This window comes from Pelodiscus sinensis, chromosome 6 (genome assembly GCF_049634645.1).
Source record: "Pelodiscus sinensis isolate JC-2024 chromosome 6, ASM4963464v1, whole genome shotgun sequence".
In the NCBI taxonomy this organism is placed as follows: Eukaryota; Metazoa; Chordata; order Testudines; family Trionychidae; genus Pelodiscus; species Pelodiscus sinensis.
Window position 1 is genome coordinate 120,044,456 of NC_134716.1, and position 11,206 is coordinate 120,055,661.

Below are 11,206 nucleotides of genomic sequence, written 5' to 3' on the forward strand. Positions count from 1 at the left end.
ATTCTCCCTGCAGAATTATTACTCATGCGATGACAAAAGAGAACTTTTTTTTTACTGTTGCCTTTTTGTCTATACTCAAATGATGTGTGAAAGCAGCACCACTCTAACCTCACACATGCGCCCCAGCACACATACACACACACGAGCATGGGCAGCCTCATAAATAATTCTTTGTGCAGAAAGGAAAACGAGAGAGAAAATGCAATTCCCTTGTCATGCGCCTTTATGTCCAATTTTTGCTCACTGGGGAAGTAGTGCCAGAAGCAGCAATTCGCCCTGAAAATCTCACCCTTGCACAAACAGCCTAATGCATGACAAAAGGCAGCTGTTAGTGTTTTTCTTTGGCACGAGTGAGATTTCTCCAGACAAGGGATTTCAAAGTTGCTGAAAAGCTGACAGTGCAGGTGGCTAGTTTTTAATAGGGCAGGTAATTTATTCCTGACATTTGGGGTAACTGCTCTCAAAACGCCTGGTGCTGGCATGCCTCTTTAGCTCCAGGCATTTTCAAATGGATGGGCTGTTTGGAGCGAAAGGACATGTGTGCAGTCTGTGTTTGGGGACCAAAAAAGAACATTTGTTTAAAGGGTGGCATGAGTGAAAATGTTGTTCCCGCCCAAACTCCCTTTTAGCTGTGTCATGCCGTTGATTCTGCAAGCCTGCATTATGCATGTACCTTCTGCCCAACTCCCTCCAGAGGGACATTTCTCATGAATGGAGCTAGCAAGGTGGACTAGAGAGCACAACCGCCCCCCCCCCCCCCAAATCTCTTGTACATCAGATACTCAATAGTCTACTGAGTTTCACAACGCTAGGGCTACCATTGCTCCAGCACAGCAGTAGGAATTCCCTCCTGGGAGACACAGGCTGTTGGTCTAAGGCCTTCTTTCTGCCTTTCAGCTATTCTCAGATGTCCCTTCTGTGGGGGACAGTGGAAATAAGTGCAAAAGAGCTGCAGGACAGAAAGACCCCTCAAGACCAACTGAAGCCCTGAGGATGAGCTTGAGGAAAACTTTCTTTGCTAGATTAGTGGGGCGGCAAAGAGATTCCTGTATCTTGGTGGGTTAGTGCTGAAAAGAGCTGTCCATAGTCAATAGCATGTGACGTAGAACTCCCTGATGGCCTTGACCTCATGTTCTGGCTCCATCCCCTGCTTGGATTAGCTGTGTCTGGAGCATGTATCACTTTCATTTCCCCATCAGTCTCCAACTCCACCTTCTCCTCCACACCCTTGATTTCCTTTGAATACAACTCTCCTCTTCTCCATGATCTTTGCATCAGTGCCCATCCCTTCCGTCTCCAGGATGGAAGGAAGGCACAGAAAAAGGAACGACAAAGAACAAACAACAGAAAAGGAGGCCTGGTGCAAATTATCTTCAATCCATGCACAAGGAGTCAGAAATCACTGCTTTGAAACCATCAGCCTTAACAGAGACGCTCTTGCCTTCTGAAGTCACCATGAGATATCTCCAGTTTGACAAGTGGAATTTTGCTTCTTCTTTTCCTGGGAAGCCACGAGGTTAAGCAACTGATTTTGGTTGGTGGCTGACAACAGGTTCAACTGTGAGGATACCGAAAATGCAACACATTGCACCCTGATGGGATGACCTGAACGTGTGGAGTAGAGCAGTGGAACTCATTCAAGTACAGTGCACTCCTGTGCTAAGCATGGGGAGATGATGGGACTCTGGTTCATCTACCAGGCTACTAGTACCATGGAGTCACCTTTTGCCCCATGGCCAGCATAGCCACAAGGGAAAATTGAGCAGAGAGAGTGAGAGAAAGAGTTTAAGGTTGTCATTTGGCATGATCCAAAGCCCTAGGCTTAGGACAGGATCCCATTGTGTTAGGCGCTGTACAAACACAGTAGAAAAACAAAACCCATGTTAAAACATTTAGGCACCCCTGACATATTCAAAGTCACCACTCAGTTACCACCTAACCCCTGAGGTGCCCAACTTTCTGATGGCTGGCATTTTAAAAGCAACCTGAGCACTTCTACCTAGCTCAGCCCAAAGTCTTACAGGACCTGGAGCAAGATTTTTAAACTAGGCGAGGAGCCGATCTGATCCTCTGAGCATGCCTAAAATCTGGTAGCTGTCGGACCCTGCAGCAGAAAAGGCTGGAGGCAAGACTGATCAGTGGTGGGAGAGCACAGCCCACCCCCCAAAAAAGACAGCTAGGAGCTTAGGGAAGAGCGAGAGAAAAAATATTCTTAAGCAGGTGAACAAGATAAGTTTGTTTTGTCTGCTAGGGAAGAAAACATCTAAGCAGCTGTTTTAGGTACCTAACTCCAGAAAAAAGGTCAAGGCTAAGGATCCTGAGTAGAGGGAGTCTTTGGTCCATCAGCCAGGTTACCAGCTTGGACACCCAAGCCTGTTTTCTTTCCCTACTCCTCTCTTTGGCTTTTCACTCCTGACTAGCTGAGGCAGCGCTCTGCTCAACAATCCAGCTTCTGAAGAGCCCTTCCTGAGGTCGCTTCAGTGCTAAAAATTTTACTGGTAGCAGGGAACCATGGGGGTCTGGCATTACCACAACAATGAGTGATGGAACAGCTATGTAGGTCTAAGGAACTAGTCCTCTCTTTTTAAGTCCCTTCTGGTGCCAGACACTTGCTCAGCAAACCTGAGTTCAGACAGCCCGATAGCGTACTTAGCTAGAACACCTTTCAATTACTGAATGAATCAGGGTAGAGAAGGTGGGCCCAGCTGTTCACATAGAACAAAGCAATATAAAAGGGACTTCTCCTATCAGAGCCTTCCTGGAAATAACCTGACTTGGCTGTTCTCTGTGTCATGGTTCCAATAAATAACCGGATCCAATCCCCAGTCTGTCTCAAAACTTCTACCAACAAAAACAAAACAGAAACATCCACCTGGCAGAGTTTATACCACAAAAATGGAGATGGGCCAGAGATTCCATAGAGTTCAGAAGGGACTTTGCTTTTGCTATCAATTTTACATGGGAAGGGTCTCATGTTCTATGGTGATGGATAACAGTATAAAACTCTAAGCTAGAGAAAACCCTTTGGAAGGCTTTCCATTGACTTCAGTGGGCTTTGGATCAATGTCATTCACATCAATTCACTCTCCCGTGCTGCCGGAGGGGTGTTAGCACCAACAGTTTTCATTTCTTTGCTGAGCGTCCAGAGAAGTACTCCTTGCTTCCATGGGCGTGCCTGATCCACTGGGGCTTGAGCTTTGAAGAAAGGGAATGGTGTCCAGTTGGAAGCAGATGTTAGGCATTCAGACCTTCATACTTGGAAGCAAGTTAGTTTCTAGCCTGGGGCTGGGGGATGCTGCAGTGAAGAAGGCCATGGGCAAATCTGGGAAGAAGGAAAAGATAAGAGGCAGTAATATCTTGCACAAAACACAGGCTCTGTAATGACAAATAACTTTTTTTAAGAGGGTATATTTTTCTTGCATGACACATGAGTAGTATTTCACCTTGCAGAACTGATTGCACCAATGACATCCTGCTCTCCCAAATTCCCTGTACAAATTCCCTCCAGCCCAAACCTGGCAGCCATGCATTCAGCAAGATAGCTTTTCCCCAGGCTAATTTTCAGAGAGGTTTTATTGGTTTTACTTAAAATGCTGCCCTCTCTTTCAGTGATTTCTGCTCTGAGTAAACATAGACATGTTTCACACCCTCTGCAATGTGAAAGTTCTAAACCAGCTCTTTTGATAAACTGTGAGTATGATGCTGGTAATATACAGACTTGAATTATTTCTCTTTCCCTTGTCTGTCACTTGTCTGTTTTGGGCCCACTAATGGAATTACTTAGTGAATAGTTACTTGTGCAAGAAGTCCTGGTGAATTAGTTGTGTTATCATCTAAGAATATGTGGTCTAAATGGAGAGAAAAAAAGACAGAATTTTTTCCCAAGTTTTTCAACTTCCCTGTGCTCTCTTCACCCTGATTTTTGAAATTTAGCTCTAATCTGAAATGTGTTGTTCTAGCTAAGAGTAAAGACTGCTCATATGAAAAGGGATTTGTCTGATCAACCATCCAAGTATTTATTCTTTGGAGTATATATTCTTGAATTTATGTACCTGCAAATTGTCTAGAACACAAATATATAATATAATATAGGTCTTTGTCACAAGGCTCCGGTAAAACCATAGATCTAATTACTTCTCCCAGGAAAGTCAATGAGAAATTTTGCCCCCGATTTCAATGGAGGTATGACCAAATCATATAAATGCTACATACAAACAATGCTACATCTAGGATATGTTTCAGTAAACAGTTAGTGCATAGCAAATTGTAAGACAATGGAAGAGGAAACATTTGAACTGAATCTGGGAGAAAAATATGCTGACATTTTCAAGGAAATGAAGAAAATCAAAAATTAATTTTCAGTGCTTTGAACATCTTCCCACTAGCTCTAATTTTTAACAAAGTACCCTATACCAGGACACAAAACTAATTAAATAGAGCCATGAGATGTTTAAGGTTCAAATAGCACTGCAGTCTTGACGATAAACTCCATCCTTCTTTCTCAGACCATGAGAAATTGACTCTCAAAGGCACTGATCTGGGGTTGGTTTCAAGAAATTTAGATCCCGGGAACCTGACACCCCTGGCATGTTGCACCCTAAAAGTTGTTCATTGCTCTATCTCCTAGACTATGTCTACCCTACAGTGTTTTTGCGCAAGAAGCTTTTTGCGGAAGATCCCTTCCACAAAAAGCGCATCCTCATCTCAAAAGCACATTGCAAAAACAATGTGCTTTTGCACAGGGATGCTCTTGCGCAAGAAAGTTCTGATTGGCATTCACAGAATGGCCATCAGAGCACCTGTGATTTTTCTGATAGGCTCTTTTTACGCAAGAAACCCCCGTGGAGTATCCACACACACCTTTTTGCTCAACAACTCTAGCACAAAAAGGAGTTATTCCTCACAGAAAGAGGTATACCTACACTGTAAAAAGCCCTCTGTTCTGTTGTTTTACTGTAAATTTTCTTGCGCAAAAATGCGCTTGAGGTGTGAACGCTCTGCAGGTTTTTGCGCAAAAACCCTGTAGTATAGATATAGTATAGTATTGAAGTGGTCAACGTGTCATAGGATCAGGGCCCACATCATTCCAGCATGTCCTGTGACCATAGGATTATTGGTATTTGTATAAGAGTAACCCCTAAGGGCAACACTCAAAGTAATGGCCCCATTGTGGTAAGTGTTGTACATACATAGTTCCTACCCTGAAATATTTACAAGAGAAGGGTTTGATCTTGTCCTCACTTATGTCAGTGGCAAAACTCCCAGCAATGTCAAAGGGATACAACCAGACCCTAAATAATCAAGACTGTTGGGGGAAACAAGCACGTAGAAGTGAAGCAACTTGCCCATGGCCGCAAAGCAAATCTGTGGAAGAACTGGAAATAGAATGCAGGCCACCTGACTTCTAGTTCTCTATTCAATGGGCCACACGCTATCTCTAACATTAGGGCTGTGTCTACACTGGGCCACTTATTCCAGAAAATCAGCCGCTTTTCCGAAATAAGCTGTGAGCTGTCTACACTGGCCCTTGAATTTCCGGAAAAGCAACGGCGCTCTACTGTACAAAATCAGCCGCTATTCCGGAAAAGCTACACTGCTCCCACTCGGGCATAAATCCTTATTCCGGAACACTGTTCCGGAAAAGGGCCAGTGTAGACAGCCCAGTAGTCTTTTCCGGAAAAAAGCCCCGATTGCGAAAATGGCGATCGTGGCTCTTTTTCAGAAAAGCGCATCTACATTGGCCACAGACGCTTTTCCGGAAAAAGGGCTTTTCCGGGAAAAGCAGCCTGCCAATGTAGACACTCCTTTTCCGGAAAAACTGAAAATGGAATAGTATTCCGTTTTAAGCAGTTCCGGAAATTCATGCCAGTGTAGACACAGCCTAGGAGTTTTTCCATTAAGGAATTGTTGCATGCATCATGGAAACCATTTCAGTGCACATTATTTCTTTGTGGCAAAAACAGGAGGGTCGGGAGGCAGGGAAACCCTTGTCTTCCAGCTAATCTTTACAGTGCCATTTTAACATTTTATAGTGTATAAACAACACCTTGATGTTATTGCCCTGCCAGACGGCTGATTACACGGAAGGCAATAATAGACCACACATGTGCCAAAGTCCAACTGCTACTTTAAGCTGGGTTTTTTATAGAAGGACACATTCTCACATTCTTCTTTATTGACTCCCCCCACCCTCCCTTACCCTCTCCCTCCTGGTGCCGTTAAAAAAATGCCAACATAAAAATAAAGCCAGTTGGGACATATTTTGTACGTTATGGTAGGATAAATAAAGCTGTCTACAGAAAGTATGCTATTAACCATGAATCATGGGGGAAGCATGGCTCTCACTTGGTAGAAGATATAAAATGTTCTTTACAAACAACAACTCTAACCCTATTTTAGGAACTATATATACATAGGGTTTTATTTTCTGGTACTCCCAGAAAAAAATAATAGACTATAAAAATGATGGTAGAATCTAGAAAAAAGGTTTAGAGTTTACACAAAACTTTTTATAGGCTGCTTCCAGAGTCTCCATCTGTCTCTTTTTGTCACTTCTGTCCTCTGCTTCCCTTACTATCGTTCATAATATTCCCCCAGTCCTAAAAATACAGACAGACCCTCAGACTCTTGTGCTTAGACCAGCGGTGGGCAAATGCCATCCTGTGGATCCGATGTGGTTTGCTAGGGTTAGCCCTGATGGGCTTCCGCTATACTTACCAGCACCTCCACAGGTACAGGTGCTTGTTGCTCCTGTTGGCTGTGGCTCACCATTCCTGGCCAATGGGAGCTGTGGGAAGTAGTGTCCTGATCTGTGCTGCTATTCGCATCCCCCACTGGCTGGGAACGGCAATCTGAAGCCAACGGGAAATGCAGAGGTGCAGGTAAATAAAGCAGCAGTATCCCCCTCCCCCCAGGAACTCACCCTGATGAACCACCTTTGTCTTATTGCCCACCCTGGGGTTAGGCAATGAGGTTTCCATGCAAGAAGATTCTGCCTTCATGAAATGGCAAGGGGAATAGGACTACTACAGGTGCGTCAAGTCAAGCACACGTGCAAGTTTTTTAGGCTCAGGGCCCACCTTTCGCTCCATTTCAAATAGATCAAGATTTTAAAAACTAGGTTTCCAAATCCATAAGTAGGAATAAAGGCTGGATTCTCCAAGGAGCATAACACCTCTTGTGCTTAATCCAGGGCGAAACTTTAAGCATGTGAGTAGTCCCATGATAGAACTCACATCCCAATATTGAATAGTGGCCAGTGTGCTTAGGAGGCTGATAAGAGGAGACATGATAAAAAGTATATGAAATAGTGAACAACAGAGATACGATAGAGGCATTTCACAGTGTAGGTTGGCTGGCCCACAGGTGAAGGTAAGCCCAGGTCAATTAACTACCTGCCTCCCTGATGACAGGTTTGATTTATTTGATTGGGCTGTGTACAACTCTTACTTTTACAAAATATTGAAATAATACACAAAGGCAACATCTACATGACAAGTTTTCTCGGCAAAAAATATGCTAATAAGGGACTCATTTGCATGAGTCGCGATCTCATTTGCATATTTTCTGCCGATCTGTTTTTGCACTAGGGGTTTTTGAGCAAAAACAAGCAGTGTGGATGTTTTCTAAAGGATCTTGCAGAAAAAGGGGTTTTTGTGCAAAAAGAAAATGTCCACACTGCTTGTTTTTGCACAAAACCCCCAGCGCAAAAACAGAGCTGCAGAAAATATGCAAATGAGATAGCGACTCATGCAAACGAGTCCCTTATTAGCATATTCTTTGCTGAGAAAACTCGTTGTGTACACGTAGCCAAAGTGACAGGCCACTGGATCAGCAGGGGAAACATCCAGACTGGTGTTTTTTAAATGCATTAACTTCAGTATAGGGGAAAATAACCTTGGCAACATAAAACTTCTGAAATACCCATAGCACTGGTGGACGTTGTGCAGTCTGTTATTCATGCGCCTGCACCCTGATGCCATGGGGGGAGTGGCCCCTAAGGGAGGTGGGTTTAGCCCCCTCTCTGGCTAGTTATCTGCCTCTCAAGTGTAGGTCTGTGGCCAGGGATCAGGTGATAGCCCGCATGTCATCCACAGCATAGATAAAAAGGCTGCTCGGGGGGGTTCCAAACTTTTTTTCTCATAACCCAGCTGAAGAAATTCATTGATGCCCATGACCCAACATAATTTGACTAGAGTGTGGGCTCTGGAATGGCTGAGGATGAAAGCTTTGGAGTGCAGGAGGAGGCTTTGGCATGTGGGGGTATCTAGTCTGTGGCAGGAGGGGCTTCCCTCGAGCAGTTTCCAGTCAGCAGTGCAGCAGGGGTGCTAAGGCAGTTTCCTGCCTGTCCTATGCTGCTCCCTAGAAGCAGCCAGCAGCAGGCTCCCAGCCAATGGGACTGTGGAGCTAGTGCTCGGGGTAGGGGCAGTGCCCAGAGCCCTCTTTCCCTAGGAGCCGGGCATGTTGCCGGCCGCTTCTGGGGCAAAGCTCAGCACCCCCTACTGGACACCTGCAGCAACAAGACCCAGAGCTCGACATTCCTCGACACAGTACTGGGTGGCGATCCATAGTTTGAAAACCACCGAGTTAGACTCAGAGTTAGATACCTACTTGAATGGGAAAAAGAAGACCCACTTGGTGTGTGATTTATATGGAACTGTTTTGAGAAATAAATTCATCCCTGACAAAAACCCGCTGCCCTTGGGAACTTTATGGTATTAAGCAGAGGTCAGTTAGTTGGCTTGTTAGCTTACATGGAGCTTCTGTATTCCCTGACTCTAACCCCACTGACAAATGGATAGTCAAGCTGGCAAATTCGAAACTAATAAAGGGAAAAATGATTGGATGGTGGAACTGATTGCTGCAGAAAATCTTTGCTGCAAAGAATTTAGGAAAGTACAAGAAGAGACTGGCCCATTTATATAGTTCACAAAAACGTCAAGTCACAATAGTTAACAATAGTTAACAAAAAGTGGGAATGGATTTAAAACCTCGAGAATTGGGGCTTAAACCAACTGGGCATTACGATGAAATCATCATGGGGTGCAAATTATCTCACGTCTGACTACTGAGGGGTTTCTTACATCTTCCTTTGAACTTCTAGTGCTGGTCATAGTCCAAGACAGGAAACTGGACTAGAGGGAGTATGGGTTCAACCAAGTATGGCAATCATTCCATTTATCACCTTGAGGGACTGAGCCTGAAGGAACTTCAGTTTAAATTTAATACCCATATATGGATTTAAGGGTTTAAATGGATTTATGGCTATGTCATTTTTGCATCTTTTTTTTTTTAATTACATAAGACATTTTAAGGATTTAAAACCTCAAGCTCTTCATTTGTTAGGAATCCATCCATTCCCTCTGCTTGCCCATCACTTCCTATCTGAAACTGTGATGTAATGTTGCAATATGTTGTTAAACACTCGTCATCGTATTCCACCCTGGGGGAGGGGGGGGGGGCATTTTACAGATCACTACAGTTAGGCCAGAAACTGTTTTCCCACACTATGAAAATATTTGAGCTTTCCATTTGTTCCCCATCCTGCACAGTATAAAGCCAAGAACTTCAAACATTTAACAAATGAATGATCCAGCCCAGAGTAACCAGTCTGCTCTGAATAGCCCAGGGGAGGATCTTGAATGTAGATCTCCCATATTCCAGTTGATTTTTCCCATTTCTAAGCTTTCCTTTCCCTAGGTTTGACATAAAAAAGTTATATCCTGGATGTGAGAAACCTTTCTGACAATAGTGTTATTGAGACCAACCCTTTCCTGCCAAAAGTTTCAGTTTTCACTAATTAACCATTTCCATGGAAAAATTATGCAGTCTAAAAATCTCTAACTAGCTCTAGTGGTGATGTGATTCCTGTAGGCTCAAAGAATTTTGAGAACTTTCAGAATGAAAGTTTTATAAACATGTATGATATTGTATATGTTTACAATAATTTCCTTATTAAATGACAATATTTATTCATTATTTCACCATTACCTAAAGACACAGAATTGATTCCAAAGAAAATGTTTTCCTGAAAACCCTCTATGAAGCATTGCAGTGACACTAACACACTTTGATTTTGGTACTTAGGACGCTGACTTTTACTGCATGCTTCATGGCAAGTAGTTTTTATTCCAAAGGTGATTGTTGTTGGATTGTATTTCTCAAATGCATTTTCATGACAGGCATCCCAATGTGTAAAAATGATTAGAGAGATGAGGAGCTAGGAAAATGTCTGTGCTTCTAAAGTACTCACCAATTACCGTAAAACACAGTCATCATCTTCTTAAAGGAAAATTGCAGTGATTAGTTACACTATGATACCTTAGATATCAGAATAAATATTTACTATGGCAGTCGCTCAGAAGTGGGTGCTGCAGCAAAGGCTGCTATTATCACATGTTGTTTAGTTGTTCATAACTTTTAAGGGATCATCTTTGGGACTTAAAATTTTCAGACTAACAGTTGCCTTCCCCAGTCATTCGCACAGATACAAAGCCAAATACAGAAGACAAGGAAACACAAGCCGATCTGGACCTTTTATTAAAACCTGTGGTAGCATTTTCTTTGTTGATGTGTGATTTCATTGTGAGTCTCACAAAATGTGTTCTTTTTTTCCCCCTTAAAGCCCTAGTTCAATGATTATATAAGAATCTCTACAAGAAAAAAAAAGTAAATTTCTAACCATCCCAGTTGTGGAGAAAACATGACCTACAGAAGTATATATATATATATATATTGTGTGACTCTGGCAGATCATCCCAAAGGCCTGTAGGCCTCACTGAAGACTGACACACAAATGGAAATCAGTCTGATTCTCCTTTGTTAGCACTGTTAAAATAGTCATTAGTTTCATAGAGATATGTTTAGTATTTGGACCTTATGAAACACTTATAATTTTCTACACACATTAATCTCACAAATAATATCTGAATCCCATTTTATGAGGTTATATTTAGGAGTTTACTTTGTAACTATCAGAGTGTTTGCTATGAAACCAGAAACCCCTGTCAGAAGAGAAGCACTGCTAACTCCTAGTTTACCACAAAAGATGTCACTCTTTACTGAACAAAAGAAAGCCTATGGATACTAGATGAACCACTGTGGAACATCAGTGGATGTAAGACTTTGTTGATTGTTTTCCACACACCTATGAGGAGGAGATGTGTGCACACCCTCATCCCAATGCAGCTTGAACTCTGGAGGAAGG